This window comes from Rhinopithecus bieti, unplaced genomic scaffold (genome assembly GCF_001698545.2).
Source record: "Rhinopithecus bieti isolate Rb0 unplaced genomic scaffold, ASM169854v2 scaffold_32081, whole genome shotgun sequence".
NCBI lineage: Eukaryota > Metazoa > Chordata > Mammalia > Primates > Cercopithecidae > Rhinopithecus > Rhinopithecus bieti.
The window spans coordinates 855,836-876,136 of record NW_016814436.1 but is presented as its reverse complement, the minus strand read 5'-3'; the positions used below and the strand labels follow the sequence as shown (position 1 = coordinate 876,136).

Genomic DNA, 20,301 nt, shown 5'->3' with positions numbered 1-20,301 from the left:
AGCCAGGGCCCAAGGGTGAGTGCTATTGGTTGGCTGGAAGGAAGAAGGGGAACACAAAGGGAAGAAAAAGTGAAAAAAAGAGGATCACGGTTGATAGATGAGAAGCAGAAGCATTTTTTTTTTTTTATGGTAAGAAAGTAGACTTTGTTTTGCTTTCATGGGTTTCTCATGTATTGAGCACCTACTGTGTTCCAAGAGTGAACAAGATATCATCCCTTAATCTGGTAGTGGTTTGATAGATTTGACCCATCTGATTTTCGCAATGCTCTCGAGAGAAGGATATGGCTGATATCTGTGTGCTAATTTTTCAGATGGATAAACAGTGCCAGGATCTCTGTGATTTGCCCATGGCCAGGTGATTATACCTCCTCCCCTAGAGTTTCTTTTGTTCCATCACACATGAGAGGGGTCCATCAGACTGACCCACCTGCCATCCCCTTGAGTCCTCCTGCAGTGTCCTGACTACAGAACAGCCATGAAACCCATTAACTCCTGGATATAAACACCTAGGCTCTGGTTTCACTTTTCGCTTTTTCGACACACCAGCCATAAGGCCTTGGACAAGTCACTTTAGCACTTGGATCCTTAGTGTTTTCATCTATAAAATAGGTTTCATGCCCTTAGAATTGTGACGGTTATATGAGATTATAAAACCTAGGGTATTATGCTTGGCATAGATTAAGCAATTCGTAAATTGATAGGTGTGTAAGGTACCTATTTATGTATTTCTATAATCATTCTGTAAGAGCCGAGCTGTCTGGGCACCCACAAGTGGCCCCAGCATCAGCACACATCCCAAGGCACAAGACTAGGGAGAGAGATAACCAAAGAGATAGATGTCTACAAAGTACTTCCCAGGAATATACTTTCCCAGCTTCTCCCTCTCCATCCTCCTGCTACAGTGGTTCCTACTGCCAAGCATTTGCTCAAGAAGAACTTGCTGATCATTCCACTGGAAAGCACTGTATCAGGTGCCATGCGCTGGTCAGGGCAGAGAGGGCAGGAGGCAGGACAAGGGCAGTGACAGAAACACAGCAGAAGAGAGGGTGGGGACAGGCAGGACGCACTCCCGCTGCTTGTCTTTGGCCCAGTTATGAGACCCCCTCATGGACATGTCCTGCTTTAGAAAGCTCCAGATAAGTAAGTCCAGCCCAGTGAACAATTTCAGGAAAGAGAGATTTCTATAGAATAACAAACTCTTTTTGCTTTTAAAAAGAAAAGATGGTGATTACTTTTAAGTCAGTAGTTCATACTAGTTCTGTTTTTTTTTCTTTTCTTTTCTTTTTTTTTTTTTTTTGAGACAGGGTGTCACTCTGTCTCCCAGACTCAAGTGCAGTGGTACAATCATGGCTTACTGCAACCTCAACCTCCTGGACTACAGTGCTCCTCCCATCTCAGCCTCCCAAGTAGCTGAGACTGTAAGCATGCACCGCCATGCCCCGCTAAGTTTTCATTTTTTATAGATATGGTCTCGCTATGTTGCCCAGGCCAGTCTCAAACTCCTGGACTCAAGTGAACCTCCCACCTGGGCCTCCCAAAGTGCCGTGAACAAAACAATCAGTAGCCCAAATTGTTGAGCTGCTCTGCAAAGTTGCATATGCAGGAGGTGCAAGGAGAGCCACGTTCAAGCTACCAGAAGCCCCTGGAAGAGCAAAAGCTAGAAACGGCCTCTGTGTATCAGACACTTCCTCCTTATGAGGCACTGAATTAGGCACCTTGCATGACAGATTTCACTCAAGTTACGTAGTGATGCCACAGAGTGTCATTACCTCTGTTTTACAAATGGGACAACTGAGTCGGGAAGCATGACTGGTGGGTGACTACTAATAAGTGGTCTGAAGCCTTTCTATTTGTTAGTATGCTTTTGGGGTGAAAGTAGTAAAAATCTGTTTCAAAGTGGCTTAAATAATATGAAACAGTTTTGTCTCACCAAACAACAAATGTAGTGGTAGCGTGGGCTCTCAGATGGGTGGATTCAGTGGCTTATTGGTGTCATCAAGAAATTTTTCCATTTCTTCCGGATAATGCTCCTCTTGATATGTTAGCTGGCTCTTCCTTCAGGTCCCCTTTGAATGGTAATATTGGCACAGAAATTAACATCTCACAGAGACCCAATATTGCCCAGAGATACAAAGGTACAAAGGAAGCATCAATTTCTAGATCTCTCTCACTTTTTTTTTTTTTTTTTGAAATGGAGTCTCGCTCTGTCTCCCAGGCTAGAGTGCAGTGGTGTGATCTCAGCTCACTGCAACCTCCGCCTCCAGGTTCAAGTGATTCTCCTGCCTCACCACCCCCCCCCCCCCCCCGGCCAAGTAGCTGGGATTACAGGTGTGCACCACCACACCTGGCTAATTTTTGTATTCTTAGTAGAGACAGGATTTTGCCATGTTGGCCTGGCTGGTCTCGAACTCCTGACCTCAGGTGATCTACCTGCCTCGGCCTCCCAAAGTGCTGAGATTACAAGCATGAGCCACTGTGCCCAGCCAATTTCTGAACCTCTTAACAGCAAACTTTTCCCCAGAATCCTTCAGCAGGGCTTCCTTCCATTGGGACATATGACCAGACCTAAACTCATCACTGACAAACAGAGGAGATCACAGTCTGCTCAGTGTCACCAGCACCCAGTGTGGTGGAATGTGGAGGATAAGACTTGGGTAAGTCAAAAAAGGATGAAGGGGAACTGGAAGTTGAGGCAGTAGTTACCATTGTCAGCCACAGCCAAGACTCCAACACTCTCTGATAGCAAAAGAGGAAATGTTAGTCTTCTAGCTATGAAACTATGTCTATCCAATACTCAGCAAAATTGAAGGAATTCTGATTTTTTTTCCCCCTAACAGCTCTTGAATAACAAAGGGTGGTGTTATGGGATGAATTTTGTCCCACCCCAGCCCCTGCAAAAAAATCCTACGTTGAAGTCCTAACCCTCAGTATCTCCAAATGGGACTGGATTTGGGGATAGAGTCTTTGAAGAGGTAATTAAGTTAAAATGGTGAACCCTAATCCAGTGTGACTGGGCTTCTTATAAGAAAGAAGGGGAGATTAGGACTCAGAGGGAAGACCATTTGAAGCCACAATGAGAAGACAGCCAAGGAGAGAGGCCTCACGCAAAACCAACCCTGCCAACACCCGGATCTCGGATGTCTATCCTCCCAGAGCCTGGGAGGCTTCCTCACAGAGAAAATGAACAAAGTAGCCTTTGTTATGGAAACCCAAGCAAACTAACCCAGGAGGATTGTCTATTTCATGGTTTCCTTCAAATCCATAATAGTCACTGGAGATTGGGAATGACAGAGATGGTAGAGGGAGTTGGGAGGATGACTGCACACTATCCAGAGGAAGGAATACAGCAAAGAGGCAGAGGAAGGACGGCACATGAGTATTGGAGAGGAAATGTGAATGCCTTTGGAAATCTGGCCCATTGGGCTGTAAATCTGGACATAAATCTGGATGCCAGGAAGTCATGAGGCCACTGACCTCTGGGAAGTTGGAAGGGAAAGTTGCTTTGGGCAGAAAAAATGACTTTGATTTGGGGAAAATTCTTTTTATTCTCTGTTAACTATGAAATCAATAATTTATGTGTTTTCTGTGTGCCAGTCACTGTGCTTGGGCTGTGAAATGGATAGACGGGGCGGTCCCTGACTTCAGGGAATTGGTATTTACTAAAAGAGAATAAGTTTAGCATGAGTGGTGGGAGGAAGGTTAGTTTCAGACATTTGATTGCCAACCTCCAAAGCTCTGTTGTCGGGAAGTTTAGGATGTGCTGGAGCCATTGATTTGTAAAGACAAATGATCCCATCCAAGGGTTGAGCAGAGGAAAGTATCTGCAGAGGTGGCCTCCCAAATAGAAAAAAAAAAAAATGTTCTGAAAACATCCTGTTTGATTTCCACGAATTATCTTCTTGGGCTTCTTAAATGGGAGAAGAAAAGAAAAAGATGCTTAGATTTAAGTAAAAATAGGTAGAAAGCAAGAACATCCAGAAAATAAACTATGCTGCCTGTTTGCCCCTGAAGCGTGGTAGAGGAAATGTACCTTTCTGATGAGGAAGCTCCAAGCAGGTGCCAAGTCTTACTGTGTATGTTGTGATTTATCCTGGAATCTTATAGGCCTTACCAGGAAACATCAGGAGGTTGCTCAGATGGAGGAATCTAGATGGGTTTCATGCAGGCTTTTCTGATGTTCTATGAAATCTAGGGCTTTATTCCCTCATTATAGGTCAAGATAGGGCTTTGCCTCAGGTTTTGCCCTGAGCATGTGTGCTCCTGAAGAGGGAACCAAATCCTTCCGTCCCCACCCAGACAGAAGCCCTAGAGAGATGAAACTAGGGTGGCCCATCCATCAACAAACCTAGGTTCCGCCACAAGTGCAGATTCTATCAGTCAAATGATACAGGAAGGTGATGCAGATCCACAGAGATGACTATTTAGGTTCTCCTGCCTTGAATTTCTTGGCTTTTTCTCTGTTGATTTTTACTGGCATAAAATGTTGTACATTTTGTACATTTATCACTATGGCATGGATGTTTCAAGGATGACTGTAAATGAAATATGGATGTATCCTAAAGATATTTATGTAATTTAGCAAAATTATTTTGCAAATTCATTCAAAAGAATCTGCTCAGTTCACATCTTGCTAGCATCACAAAACATTTCACAAATCACACCTTAATGTGGGAACAAGTACACATTACTTCAACATACCAAATGTGTGAATGCACAAATAGTGTTTAAAATATTTTATACAATAAATTGTGATCACTCTGTTAAAATGCCAGTTTCTAGAGAAAATTGATTTACAAAAAATATCTAATCACAGTACCCCGTGAAAGCTGCATTTTTTCAGTATCATTTAATGTTTCAAGCCAAGAGATTTGGATGGTTGTCTCATTTTGTTTTCCTTTTTTTTTTTTTTTTTTTCCCATTCATTTGCTGAACAATCATCTTCTGAAACATCCCACTTCTGCCGTGGTATCAACTGGCACGTTACCAAAAAGATGTAAATGATTTAATTGAATTAGTTTAATTAGGTAAATTAACAGTTAAGCATATCACACACAAGCTTGTTCTGTTTCTACCACGTTATGGAGATAATTTAGTACAGAAGGAGAATGGGCATGACCAAAATTCCAATGAAATGAGCCAGACTAGCTGGCAGAGGGGAAAAAAACACAAAGATAACAGTTGCTGGAATTAAATCTGGGTAAATAATTTATGTGCTGGATTCATTATGTAATTTGAGTCGTAGACAACCAGTTGATAGTCAATGAATGTGCAAAAACATTGCTACTGAGTGGAAGCGTGAAGGTGACCGAAATGTTTCTGACCTTTCCCGAAACATATTCCCGGGAAAATTCCAGCGGTCCTTGGTAATTTAGACAAACTGAGGCAATGCCAGCCAGCTTGGTTAATCAAAAATCTGAATTAAAACAAAACAAAAAAAAAAAAACAAATGAACTGTGGTTTGACGGCCTTCAAGTATATGCCATGCCATTAAATCAAACAAAGCAGGAGTATTCAATCTCGGCAATATGGGCATTGTTTGGGAGGACTGGCATTGGAGGGAGTTTCTAGGGCATTGCAGGATGCTTAGCAGCATCCCTGGCATCTACCCGATAATGCCAGTAACACCGCCTTCCCTGCGGTGGTGATAATCCAGATGTCTCAAGACACTGCCAGATGTCCCCTGGGTGGGGGTGTCAAAATAACCCTGGTTCAGAACCACTGAGATGAAACCATTGAATACTATCTAATATGAATCGTGAGGAATTCAGCTTTAGTAAATTATTCACAGTGAGTTGTAACATTCATAGCACTTACATAGAATCTTATATAAAATTTGAAAATATTTATTACCTCAAGTATTTGAAACATTTCCTGGCTGGGCATAGTGGCTCATGCCTATAATGTCAGCACTTTAGGAGGTTGAGGCAGGCAGGTGGCTTGAGCCCAGGAGTTTGAAACAAGTGTAGACAACATAGCGAAACCCTGTCCCTATATACAGTACAAAAAATTAGCCAGGAGTGCCTTTAGTCCCAGGTACTTGGGAGAGTGAGGTGGGAGGATTACTTGAGCTCAGGAGGTTGAGACTTCAGTGAGCTGTGATCATGCCTGTGGACTGCAGCCTGGGTGGAGACCCTGTCTCCAAAAAAAAAAAAAAAAAAAAAAAAAAAAAAAATTATATATATCTGTTAATTCTCATTCATTCATTTGGCAAGAAGCAGGTATTAACCACTAAGCACACAGTATCATTGGATTCAAAAGTATCAACACCCTCACGGACAAGGAGTTCCAGGCAGACTTGTGAATGAAGAAATCACATAGCCAAAGCTGACCACGGAGGGGCACACCTATGATCCCAGCTATTTGGGAGGCTGAGGTGGGTGGGAGGATGGCTTGAGCTCAGCAGTTCAAGTCCAGCCTGGGCAACATAGCGAGACCCCATCTCAAAAAAAAAAAAAAATCACATGGCATATAGTAAATGCTGGCAAAGGTGGGAAGACCGAGGGAACCACATTTTTAAGAGAGCCCCAGCCTTAGGTAAATAGCTTTCAGTTCTGTGTGGCAGCAGGGGTGACCACCAAGGTATCAAAGCCTGAGCTAAGACGTTCACTGATCTAGTGGCAATGAGAGAAATTGGGAGGCTTTAAGCAAAGGAATGTTTCATACAGTCAGTGTTGACTTCTGGAAATAGCAAAGGTTTTAAAGTCATACTCACATGAGTTAAATACTGATGTTGTCACTTGCCAAGTGAGGCAAATTGCAGATTTCTGAACCTCATGTTCATATCAATAAATAATGGCTACCTCACTGCACATGGTGAGTGAGACAGTGTTCATGGAGCATTTAGCATTCTATCTGCCCCATAAAAGTCACTCAATAATTATCAGTGCTGCTTTCCTTCACTAGCCGGTCTGTCCCACTCACCATCTTGCTTGTATAGAACACAATGGAAAGTCTATGTTTCCAAGGTTTGCACTCCCCAACATCTGGGTTGTGTTGTCAAACGTCACTGAAGTCGTCCAAAACCTTGCCACTGGATTTTGTTTACTCTAGAGCTGAGCGTTTAAATCCCTTAAATTGGTAACGTCAGTTTGACGTCCATGTTAATCTTCCACGAGATTTCAGGATCTGGAATCTGGAGGTGGCTTTCTCTACCACATACCCAGGTTTGGAGCCAAATGTGGTCATTATTACCACAGAAATCAGGGAGGACGTGGAAAAGTACCCGTTGGAAGAAGTGATTTTTTTTATATATACAAAGGAATGTAAATGTTTTGCCAAGCAAGTTTCTGGCAACAGTGCCTCCAATGCCGGTATTTTCGTGCTGTAAGGAAACAGCGACAAGCAAACAGAGGGAATGGGAGACCTGTTTTACATTTGGAAATTGTAAGCCACATTCCCACCCCTTCTGCAAATGTATCACTAACGTACACAATGCTTTGTATATATAATGGAATGAAGGGCTAAGCTGTTTTCTGTGGGATTCTGACATGTCTCTTTCTTTTTCTCACACACACTCTGCAGTGATACATCTATAAATGAAGGGGACATTTCCAAGAACACATTTCATTGTCAGAAATATATACACACCATGTAGAACAAACACAGCCTGAACAAAGATGTCCTCTTCCCCCAACCACTCCTTCCCTGGGTACCCACTTCTCATCCTTTCCCATGACAGTGGGACTTCCTATTCCAGGTAATCGGTCCAGGTAGCTTCTGGGAGTTGAGTCTGTAGGGTGGCTGCCCTGAAGTCACTCAACAGCAGTCCTGGTACCACCGTCTACCAACTGCAACTGATGAGGAAATCGGACTCTTCCTTAATCCCTTCCACGCCCTGGGGTTTATTCTCAGAAGTTTATCTAACTTGTGAATGTAATGGCTATAATAATGTACAAGTTCAGATTAACCCAAAAGGGAAATGGCAAATTCTCTGTGGCCTCTGTCCATCTTTTAGGATTTAGAAGGTTCTAGAAGGAATGGTCAGCTGCTGTGCTTTAGTGCTTTATAGCTCCATCCCATGACCTACTGTCTTTCCTTGCATCCCACAGCCTTTTCTTTTTCCTTTTTTTTTTTTTTTTGAGACGGACTCTCGCTCTGTTGCCCAGGCCGGAGTGCAGTGGCACCATCTCAGCTCACTGCAAGCTCTGCCTCCCAGGTTCATGCCATTCTCTTGCCTCAACCTCCTGAGGAGCTGGGACTACAGGCTCCTGCCACCACACCTGGCTAATTTTTTTTTTTTTTTGTATTTTTAGTAGAGACAGGGTTTCACCGTGTTAGCCAGGATGGTCTCCATCTCCTGACCTCGTGAAGCACCTGCCTTGTTCTCCAAAAGTACTGGGATTACAGGCGTGAACCACCGCACCTCTTTTTCCTTTTTAAAAAATTATTTTGAAATTATTTTAGACAACAAAGTTGGCAAAAATTTTTCAGAGAGTTTCTGCGTATTCCTCACCCAACTTCCCCAATGGTAACAATCCTAGATAACTGTGGTGCAACTATCAAAATTAAGAAATCAGCTGGGCATTGTGGTACATGCTTGTAATCTCAGGTACTCAGGAGGCTGAGGCAGGAGGATCACTTGAGACAAGGAGTTTGAAGACAAACTGAGCAACATAGCAAGACCCTGTCTCCAAAAAAAAAAAAAAAGAAAGAAAAAGAAAAAAGAAATTGCTTTTCTTAATTAATGGGTACAATACTAATACCAAAGTACAGATTGTATTTGGATTTCACCAGTGTTTTCACTCACCCCCTATTTCTTGGATCCTATCCACAATCCTAAATGCAGGACAGCTCTTAGCTGTGCTTCCTTCCTCTCCCTTAATCTATGACAGGCTCTCAGTCTTCCCTTGTTTTTCATACCTGGACACTTTTGAAAAGTATTGTTCCATGGCTGGATAGAATGTGTCTGAAGCGTCTCATGATTTGATTGAAGACACGCTTGTGTTTTAGGCAGGAATACCAGAGGTGACATGCCCTTCTCAGGGTGTTATATGGGGGGGTGCGTGATGTCAGTGTGGCTTATAACTGATAGTCGCTTTGGTAAGGTGGTGTCTGCCAGGTTTGCATGCCGTAAAGTTACTGTTTTTCCCTTTGTAACTGTTAAGTATGTTTTGGGAGATACGTTGAGATGATGATAATATCCTACTTCCCAAACTTTCATCTGCTACATTGAGTACCCTTGGCAGCACTGGTCTTGCCTACGACATTTATGATGGTGGTATCCTCACAGGGACTTTTCCATGTTCTCCCTAAAGTTAAGAAATAAATTTTCTTAATGAATGAGCCCAATACTGGTTTTCTAGTCCTCTCATTCCATCTATGTTTATTCATCAGCCTCCCACAACCTTTGGGCTGACTGTACACAACATTTTTATTTTCACCTTGTAGAATTTCTCCTAATCTCCCACCGTGGTCCCTATAAAGGATCCTGTAAATATTTTCAGAAGTGGAAAAGAAGAGGAGAAAAGCAAAGTAATAAAAGTGCCTACAGTGATCCCAATCTGCGCTCACCGTGTGACTTTGAACAAGTCACTGTCCTGCGAGCTTCTGTTTTCTCTTCTTTTATTTTTTTGAGATGGATTCTCTCTCTTGTTGCCTGGGCTAGGGTGCAATAGCACGATCTCTCAGTTCACTGCAACCTCCACCTCCCAGGTTCAAGCAATTCTCCTGCCTCAGCCTCCCGAGTAGCTGGGATTACCGGTCCCCATCACCTCGCCCAACTGATTTTTGTATTTTTAGTGGAGCTAGAGTTTCACCATGTCGGCCAGGCTGGTCTTGAACTCCTGACCTCAGGTGATCCACCCACCTTGGCCTCCCAAAGTGCTGGGATTACAGGCATGAGTCACCATGCCCAACCCCATTTTCTCTTCTGAAAACGCCATCTCTAAGCCCCTTCCAGCTCTAAAATGCTGTGATCCTATGACAGGCAGCTGGGTTGTGATGGAATCTGCAGCTGGCGTCACCAAACCGCCCAACAGTGAGATGAACGAACATGGGGCAGTGACAGGACAGACAGGGGAATTCAGGAAGGGGAGGAAATGGTCTATGAATCTTTTACAAGCACTAGGGATACTGACATTAATAATACTTTCCTCACAGAGAAATACGTTGGAGGGAATGCTAAGGTTTGAGGAGGAAGCAGCTCCATTTGGGATGAGGTCTTTTATCTTTGCCTGGCCCTTGAAACATACGAATCATCCCTCTTCTCCCCAGATTGAAGAATCCATAGTGTGCGTTTTCAACATCTGTTTCACTACTTTGAATCAGGCTTAATACCCATTTAAGGCTTAATGATTGCAGAATTATACTGGATGTAAATATAGTTTTTAACAGTGTGGCTTAAAAGCTGAAGTTTCACTTTTATCCTCTTTATAAAGCTCACAAAACATGCAGACCTCAAGACTAAAAATTTTCTTAATGTCTTATAAGCCAAGTCTGTGTCGCAGCCCAGAGCCAATTTGTATTGATATTTTAAAGATACAATTAGAAATTACCAATTATTTTGCCTATCTTACTAGCTGATTTCAGAACATCAGTCATTATTTTAAAAAAAACTGAGAGAGAAACATTTGGAACTATAAAGGGGAGGGAAGTTTGGCTCCCAGGGGTGAACTGTGAGTGCTGGACTGGGCTGAACACCCAGGAGTTGATCATGGATAGAGGTCTTTGTCAAAGAGAGACAAGAATCCAGAGATGAGGAAAATTAAAATTTGTCCCCAGCTGGGGTTATTTAAGCCAGTTCTTGTGAAACTCCTTTCCTAGCTAGTCTGTTCTCACATCTGCTGGCTAATAGAGGAATGTACTGGTTTGGGATCCAGCCTGTGGTTTTGTTTTGTTTTGTTTTGTTTTGTTTGAGGCGGGATCTCACTCTGTCACCCAGGCTAAAGTGCGGTGGCACAGTCACAGCTCACTGCAGCCTCGACCTCCCAGGCTCAAGTTCTTCCCACCTTAGCCTCCCAAGCAGCTGGGACCACAGGCATGTGCCCCCATGCCTGGTGGATCTTTTTAAATTTTTGTAGAGATGGGGGTCTCCCTATGTTGCCCAGGCTGGTCTCAAACTTCTGGGCTCAAGCACTTCTCTCATCGTGGCCTCCCACTTCCCCCAGTGGGATCCTACCTCTTAATGACCCTTTTTAAATAGAGAACTTTTGAAATATCACTGTCATAAAACTGCTTTGGTAAATATAAGTTGGAGAATCACAGGGAAAGTGAGGGTAGGAGAACAAGTGGCCAGTTTGTCACAACTTGTAGTGAAGATTGTGTTATTGATTCAACTGTGAGTTTGGTCCTTTACAGACAGGTACGTACATCTCTTAGTGACTGCTGTACTGTGAATTCCATATATAGTGCCTGGCACATAGTAGGTAATCAATAACCCGTGATGCATCAAAAAATGGTTAAAGGTAGAAATTATCTCTGTGTGGGTTAGACCCTGAATTATGGTCCCTTTCATTTACCTTTCAGATAATGGTTGGAGCTAGAGGTGACCTAAAAGGAGTATCTACACTCAAAGGTCTATGCCTTAAATTCATATACTACTTTGTAACAAGATTTTTCATAAGGTGTTTCTTGGAAGGTTAGTAGATACTATTCAGTAACGGAGTCCTGTGGTCAAAGTGTGAACTCCGAAAGGTTAAACGGTTTTTTGTTTACTTTTGTTTTTAACTGCAGGACTTGTCAGGGCCTTTGATCATTTGCATGGCTGTTGGGATTTACCGAGGGAGGCATAAACACTTTGAATATTGATTCTCTGTTTTCTTAAAGTATCCTTCATTCTAATAATCCAATGATCACAATTTGAGAAATATTGTTTATAATATGCAGATCATTTTTACTTGGGTAAGTCATCCTAGAACATTTGGTTTCTCCAGTCTTTGACCTTGAACTCATTACATAGGTGTAGAAAAATTTCCAAATCAAATGCATAATGTGAACAATGCCCCTAGGTACACAAATACTTGTTCAGTGGATGGATAGATGGATGGATGGTTTAGTGACTATATCAGAGTAACATTGTTAGATAAATGACATCATCGGCACCAAGACCTGGGAGAGTTGTTGAGATTTCTCCAAAACCACGGTGTTCTCACTTTGATTGCCTCTCTCCTCCACTCCAGCCCCCAGCATAGAGCTACTCATTGCCTTTTGCTGATTGCAGGGGCTTCTAAGTGCTGTTTCCACATCTGGTCTAACGGCCCTCAAATCTGTCCACACCCAGACCTGCTATGTCTCGGGGTCATTTACATGGCAGTCTTTCCACAGGGTGCCCAGAGCCCTCTCCAACACAGTCCCATCTCGTTCTTCCAGCCTCATCCTCCTTCACTCCCTTACGTACAGGTCACATTTCACCCAAACCAACCTCCCCTCTGTTTCCCAAGTTTCCTTTGAACTTTCTCACTCCTGTGCTGTTCTTTGCTCTGTTTTCTGTCTGGAATGCCTGTGGAATCCCACGTCATTGATGGCAAGGGGCTCTTGAACTATTACCTATTTTTTCACTTTCGTTCCAAACCATCTTCTTCATAAGCATGTCTCTAGTCCTGCTATTTTCTGAATCTCTGTGGCCTTCTCTGATATCACTCATAATCGCCAGTAATCCATCTGTTTGCCCCATTTCCACTTTCCTGCCCAACACGTACACTGTATTGTGAACTCCTGCAAGGCAGTATTCTCTACTTTTTTCCCCAGTACTTGGCACACAGTGGGCCCTCAGCTAATAGTTGGTGAGCTGAGCACTCCTGTTAAGATCCATAAATGCATCTGTATTATTGCTCTTCAATAGCATAGCACAGAGAGACAGACATAGATCTTGCCGTAAGAAAACACGTTGCAAATAAGAAAGCCCAATTATCTTCTAGAATTTGGAAGAGTCAAATGTACTAATGGGCTACAATGTTGCAGAAGTTCATTTTAAGTCTGTTGTTCAGAACCTGGGTGAAATACTCCTCTAGAAACAGCATCACACGTGGTGGTTGTGTCTCCCGCCAGCCCACAAAAGCCTATTTAACTTGTAATGTGTCTAAAGTCCAATACTAATAGCAGCCCCAGGGGTTCATCGGCCTCTTCTCTCAGGCCATCGGCAGTCTTAACACTACAGACCTTGCCCTGAGGCAAAGTACGAGGCCGGGATGGAAGAAGATAAAGGTGGATGATGGGGGGAAAGGAAGGGGAGGGGAGGGAGTCATCTGCTGTAAGCAAGAATGAGGTAAGCACAAATAACATAGCCATGACAAACTGAGCAAGGGAGTCCGTCCAGTCTGCCATGGCAATTCAGGTGGAATGGGTACAGTGCACTAGTGCAGGGACTTTAGGGGACAAACACGTTCTCTGACATTTACTCTTTTTTTTTTTTTTTTTTTGAAACAGTCTCTCACTCTGTTGCCAGGGTGGAGTGCAGTGGCATGATTATGACTCACTGTAGCCTTGACCTCCCAGGCTCAGATGATCCTCCCTTCTCAGCCTCCTGAAGTAGCTGGGACTACGGGTGTGCGCCACTGTGCCTGGCTAATTTTTGCATTTTTTGTAGAGACTGGGTTTTGTCATGTTACCCAGGCTGATCTCAAACTCCTGGGCTCAAGTGCTCCACCTGCCTCACTCTCCCAAGTGCTGGGATTATAGACATGAGCCACAGATCCTGGCTGATATTTATTTTTATTGGAACGTCTTTGGAAGGCTGCCTATCTATGCCTGTCTTAGAGGTTTTTAATTGCTCTTCCTTAAGTTTTAGCCCCAGTAGAAACTAAATACATCAACAAAGAAACCAAGACAGACTTATTTCAACACATGGAGGCACCTGCTATCATGTAGACTGGAGATCACAAACTCAAATGTCTAAGGGGGCAGGCGGGCCATGAAAATTCATGAAACAGAACAGGAATAAGGATGCTGAGCGTGGTGGTAACCTGCAGGGTACATGTCGCATATAAAGGACCAGCTTGAACTAAGCTTCAGTCACATGTGCACCCAGGGTTCAAAATATTCCATGTTTTCAAGAGAAGCCATCAATCCGAATTTTTATGTACTATCTCCTAGATTTTATATGCTGATAGTTAAATTTAAAATTTTAAAACAATGTAAACTGACATACACACCCCAACCCCCTCACAGGCATACAGATACACTTTTGGATCCTACCCATGACATCTTTGCTGTATATGGTCATATTTCACTTAATGTGGTCCTGAAAAAAAAATAAAGAAGTATAAATGGAATTTTTGTGGAGAGAATCATATATTCCCATTTGATGGCCATTAAAATTTCAGAAAGGTATTCCCACAGATAAAGATTTTTTGTTCAACAGCACTCTTGAAAAATCATACTTCAGGGAATAGTTTACGTACGTATTTCAAAGGGCAGGTGCCAATTTCTGATGAAATTTTAACAATAATGCACCAATCTCCTATTAAATTTAATTGCTAACCTCTTTAAATCCCACTGTACAAGAAGTCAAAAAATTGAGGACAGTTTTGGCCAAGGACTGAGATTCTAAAGATGGAAATTCACATCAGCGTTTCTGAAGTCAACTCTAGCATGTGGTTGTTCCTAGTCTCTTCGGATTCTCTATCACAGGGCCCTGTCTTGATAATTCCAGCAGCATGAAAGCTGTCCAGCTGGTGGCCATCCGTGAAATATTCAGAAGTGCTCAATGCCAGCGGCAGCTCTAGGAGAGCAACCCACATCCATCTTACGTATCAGAGCTCTGTGCTATGTCGGTGGGATGACAACTGGATATTTACAGCCTGGCATTTTGATTATTCGATGCTGGGCTGTAGTTCTGGGCCTGCCACTGGGAACCTGGGCAAGTCACTTCGAGTCTGTGTGCTTTAGTTTCCCATCACCCATGGGTTGTTCTGGGAAGGAGATGGAATCGTGCTTGTGTGTGTAGCACGCACGTTTTATGCTCGGTAGACAGTAAACACTGTGATTCTTCGTTCTTAGGAATACCATTAGTATCATCAGAGGATGCAGCCTCTCTTGTTGGGTCCTTCCTCCATCTACTGGATATTATCCTTTCAGATCACACTGGTCCAGCAGCAGGAGATGGGACAGCACTCATCTGGGCTGTGGCTACAAACTGAAGACATTTTTTTTAAATTGTAGGTACATAGTAGGTATATATATTTTTGGGGGGTACATAAGACACTTTTCTACAGGCATACAATGCATAATAACCACATCAGGGTAAATGGGGTACCCATCATCTCATGCATTTGGCCTTTCTTTGTATTACAAACAATTCAGTCATACTCTTGTAGTTTTGTTTGCTTTGTTTTGTTTTGTTTTGTTTTGAGACAGAGTCTCTCTCTGTTGCCCAGGCTGGAGTGCAATGGCACGATCTTGGCTCACTGCAGCCTCTGCCTCCTGGGTTCAAGCGATTCTCCTGCCTCAGCCTTCTGAGTAGCTGACATTACAGACAGCTGCTAGCATGCCCAGCTAATTTTTGTATTTTTAGTAGAGATGGGATTTCACCATGTTGGTCAGGCTGGTCTCAAACTCCTGACCTCAAGTGATCCACCCACCTGGGCCTCCTGAAGTACTGAGATTACAGGTGTGAGTCACCATGCCTGGCCTCTTGCAGTTATTTTTAAATGTACAATAAATTATTGTTGACTTTAGTCACCTTACGGTGCTGTCAAACACTAGATCTTATTTATTCTATCTAACTACATTTTTGTAGCCATTAACCATCCCTACTTCCCACCTGCCCATCTCCGCCACCCCCGCCCCCTGCCCGCTACCCTTCCCAGCCTCTGGTAACCATCATCCTACTCTCTTTCTCTCTCTGTCTCCATGAGTTCAATTGTTGTTCATTTTCAGCTCCCACATGTAAAGTTTGTCTGTTCCTGGCTTATTTCACTTAACATAATGTCCTCCAGTTCCATCTATGTTGTTGCAAATTATAGGATCTCATTCTTTTTATGGTTAAATTTTGTAGCCGTTAACCATCCCCACTTCCCACCTGCCCACCCCCCAGCCCACTACCCTTCCCAGCCTCTGGTAACCATCATCCTACTCTCTTTCTCTCTCTGTCTCCATGAGTTCAATTGCTGTTCATTTCTAGCTCCCACAAGTAGGTGAGAACATGTGAAGTTTGCCTTTCTGTTCCTGGTTTATTTTGCTTAACATAATGTCCTCCAGTTCTATCTATGTTGTTGCAAATTATAGGATCTCATTCTTTTTATGGTTGAATAGTACTCCAGTGTGTCATGTACCACATTTTCTTTATCCATTCATCATGGACCCTTAGGTCACTTCCAAATCTTGGCTGTTGAGAACAGTGCTGCAATAAACACGAAAGTGCAGGTATTTCTTTGATATACTGATTTCCCTTCTTTGGGGATTATACCCAGCAGTGGGATTGCTGGATCATATGGTAACTCTATTTTTAGTGTTTTGAGGAACCTCCAAACTGTTCTCGATAGTGGTTGTGATAATTTACATTCCCACCAGTGGTATACGATGCTTCCCTTTTCTCTACATCCTTGTCAGCATTTGTTATTGCCTGTCTTTTGAATAAAAGCCATTACAACTGGGCCACGAAGACAGTTCTTAAAACGAGAGGTGCAAGCATGTTCCAGGAGTCAAGATTTTTTACCATGTATCTGAGGCATGGCTGTCCCCAGACCAAATGAAACCATTTTTTTCTTGTCTGTGGCCATATCCAGGGTGGATAACTCAGCCAGGGTATGTCTTCTCCTTGCTGAGATATATCACTGGGGTCTCCAGGGAACCCTAAGCTTTTAAAGGTCAGGACATGTTCTCCTGGCTTACTGCCTGCAATGCTGTATCTTGGCACTATAAACCAAAAGGTATTAATAGTTGGCTTGGTAGCAAGTAAGCTGTTCATTTGGGTGAATGCTCATGTAGCAGATAAGTTAACACTTCTACTTTACTGTGGCTGGCCTTGACCAAATGAATGAATCCCCGTATTGAATGCAGAGAAAGAAGTGTTTAACAGTGGGAGTCCCTTGCACGAGGCCATCCTGAAATGAATGGTGAGAAAGCCAACATTTTTTTGGGGTGGTGGGGTAATCTCTGGTGTTGATGTCTATAAAGTTTGAGCAGGTCTGGCAGATGAGGACAACTTTGGTTGCCTCGCCAGAATGGGAGAGGACCACAACACCTGAGTCCCATGCAAGGCCATGCCTGTCTCCTGTCTGAGCAGGGGCTCGGACCCCGACACACAGCAGCATCTGGCCAATGACTCAGCCCTCTGGGCCACTCACTGGAAATGTCCAGGCCACCGCTGTCCTGACTTCAAGCCTGGAGGGCCCCAAGTTCGGCTAGCTGGGAACCGCATTTCCAAAGCCCTGCTCTGCTCGTGTTCCTCTCATTCCCAAAGGAGTAAGTATTCCCAGACCAGAGGGTTCCAGACAATTGACACATATGGAACCACAGCACTTCCAGCTGTTGGGATCCCGAGTTGCCTTTATTTCTTGGCTGGACTGCCCTAGGGATGAAAAGGAAGGGCAGATTTGTCAATGAGGAACCAGTAGCAGCTGCATCTGCTGCTGGTTACAGTTATTGGCCTTCCAAATCCCTTTTTATGTCACCCCATTGGCTTGAGACCTCAAGACCTTGTCAGGGACTCTGGCTTGTCCGAGTTGATTTCTTCTGCCCGAGTTCACCCTCTCTAGTCAATTCTGTGCCAAGATCATTTCCTCCACACGTCTATTTTTATGGTGGATACAACAATAGACTTTTCTTTCTCCTGTATCCACTCTGATATCATTTAATGCAGAAATGCCTATTGGGAGGTCAGAATGAACAACCATCTGTTTAGGTCCCAGGCCAAATCCCTCCACCCAAGCAAAAAAAAAAAAAAAAAAAAAAAAAAAAAAAAAGCTTCACAGGCATCTGCAACCAGATCTTCTTCCTCACCCACCCCTATCCACTCCTGCAGCTCACCCCTTTTCACTCCCATCCTTCTTGGCCTCCCCAGGGGTCCAAGTCTCCTGTTTCCATCACAAGAGAAGGTGGGTGCACTTCCCCCAATTGCTGTTTGCTTTTCCCAGCCTGTGGGAATCAGAGGTTGGGGTAGGAATTGATAAAAGCCAGCATTTTGCCATAAAAGGAATCTAAGAGGGCAATGGAAGGCCATTCACACGATTCCCCAGGCTGTCTGTCTTTGAAAGGAAGATCTGGCCAAACCTACAGAACTTGCTGCCTCTGGAGTTTACTCTCTGTTTCACTCTGTGCTGCACATCCTTGTGTATGAATTAAAGATTAAAGTCAACTTAACCTGCATTTTGCTATATCTCTATATGCAGGAGAGGAAGGGAGGGAGCAAGTGTTCAGTGTGATCTCCTGGTTCTAACAGCAGAGTAGGAGATGGGAGACTAAAGGTGGAAGGGTCCGTGGTCTTTTCCTGACCCTGCCACTCCCTCACGCTGTGGTCTCTTGCAAGTCATTGACCTGGACTGTACCTCCATTTCTTGAACCATGGAATGAGCACAGTGACACCTTCTTGGACTACTGATGTGTCCTCTACCAAGCTGTGTGGGTCTCAGAGCATTGATGACATCACACCACAGGCCATGGAACAAAGGACCCAAGGGGTGAAACACCTTTCCACCCAGTGGAAAACCAGCATTCGGGCCCCTCCCTCATTTTCCAATGCAATCGGTTTTGGATTGTACACAGCTGGACTGTCATTCCAGCTGCTTTTAGTCACAAAGCATAGCAGCCACATTTACGGTCCCTTAGAACAAGGCTTCTAACCTCTGCACGACTGACATTTGAGGCTGGATCGTTCTCCTTGGTGGTTGGAGGTAGGGAGGTCCTGTGCATTGTAGGATGTTTAGCAGCATCCTTGGCCTCTACCTACTGAATATCTCTAGCACTCCCAAGTTGTAACAACCAAAAATATATTTAAACATTGCCAAATACGCCCTGCAGGACAAAATCACCCTTTCTGCCGAGAACTGCTGCTACAGAATCAGCCATCCTTGGAGGAGGGCATCACCAAAACACTGATTCAATTAATTGTTACTCTAAGAAACTGAAACATGAATGCATAGGCTAATTTGGTGCCATATTTAGAAATGGGAATGTCGCCAGATAATATAAACCAGCCCCAGCCAAAGCTCAAGATGATGACTGCAAAAAGAAAATACATTCCCAAGTTCTTCTCTCTGTTCTTTTGCAGACATCTTCATGCCACTAATATCCCATTCGTGCAAATCACAGATCATTGACCTGAAATAGACCGTCCTTTGGCCCTAAAATTGTAGTAACACCTTCTGAGCACTCAAGAGTGTTCCAGGTACAGTCAGGATTTGGGCAGGAGAGTATTTTACAGATGCACTTGGGTTAGGTGTGCCTATTTGGCTCTGAATCTGTAGCTAAGTATCTACGTAACAAATGTTAAACAGAATTTGTCTCATTCCATATGAATTGTTGAGCCTGGAGCAGCTACATGAAGTTATCCGTATCTGCCAAAATGGGTATGTCTTTAGGATGAGAGTTATTAAGTATCAGATAGAAAAAAGGCAGAAGCAGGCCCTAAAGGTGGACACTGTGGTCATCTGAAGTTGTCTTCAGAAAGGTACCCATTGGCCTGCCTCGACTATAACTCTGTGGTAGCTCCTGGGGCTGTAGAAGCTCCAAGGAAGAACTTTGCAGATGGATGTAGTGATGGGAAAACCTACATGGTCAATAAGTTCTATGTCCACAACCAGAAATGCTTTAGAAATGTGTCAGCACAGAAGGAAACAGCTCCTGGTGCCAATATGGGGGTGCCTGTGAAACAGAGGAATTAGTTCGGGGCGTTCTTTGTAGCTGAAGCACAGGCATCTGATGGGGCATCCTGAGGCCGGCTTCCCAGTCCAGATGTTTTTGCTCTGCTCCCTCCTCCTAGAGACAATGGAATGTGTGTTCCCTCTACCCCTCCCCTTGGCGTGTGCCCCTACGGGCATCTACGCTGATGCTGCTTAGAAACCACACATCCCTAGGAGGAATTGTTTGTGTGGCACTCTCCAACCTTCCCTGGGGCCAAGAAAAGATTTACATTTTGCTGTGGGTGTTCCACAAGTCCCAGGCATTTCCGCTCCTTTCAAGAAGATTCCAAATGAACATAAATCTTACTCCGGCTCTGACAGCCTCCAGTCATCTGTTTACCAAAATAAACTTTAAGCATACATTGAAAAATAATTCCTAGTGAAATATGCATCCCCATGGCATTCAAGCCTGGTATTTAATGTCTTTTTTTATGGTTAATAATGCATCAAAAGCATCCCTAGTCTGAAGCTGTCATTACATCACATACATGATGTGCAGGGCCCCGTTGCAATGACTAAAAAACTT

The 20,301-nt window shown here is 43.6% G+C and overlaps 1 long non-coding RNA gene across 1 annotated transcript in view; it reads right to left on the bottom strand.

Moving 5' to 3' along the window:
- Positions 1–4,669: 4,669 nt before the first annotated feature.
- Positions 4,670–20,301, bottom strand: part of LOC108514492 (uncharacterized) — a 37,918-nt gene continuing 22,286 nt past the window's right edge. Inside the window, exons 2-3 of the long non-coding RNA XR_001881224.1 lie at positions 5,851–5,988; positions 4,670–5,413 (exon numbers count right to left, since the gene is read on the bottom strand). This is a non-coding gene — a long non-coding RNA (uncharacterized LOC108514492). The remainder of the gene's footprint in view (positions 5,414–5,850; positions 5,989–20,301) is intronic.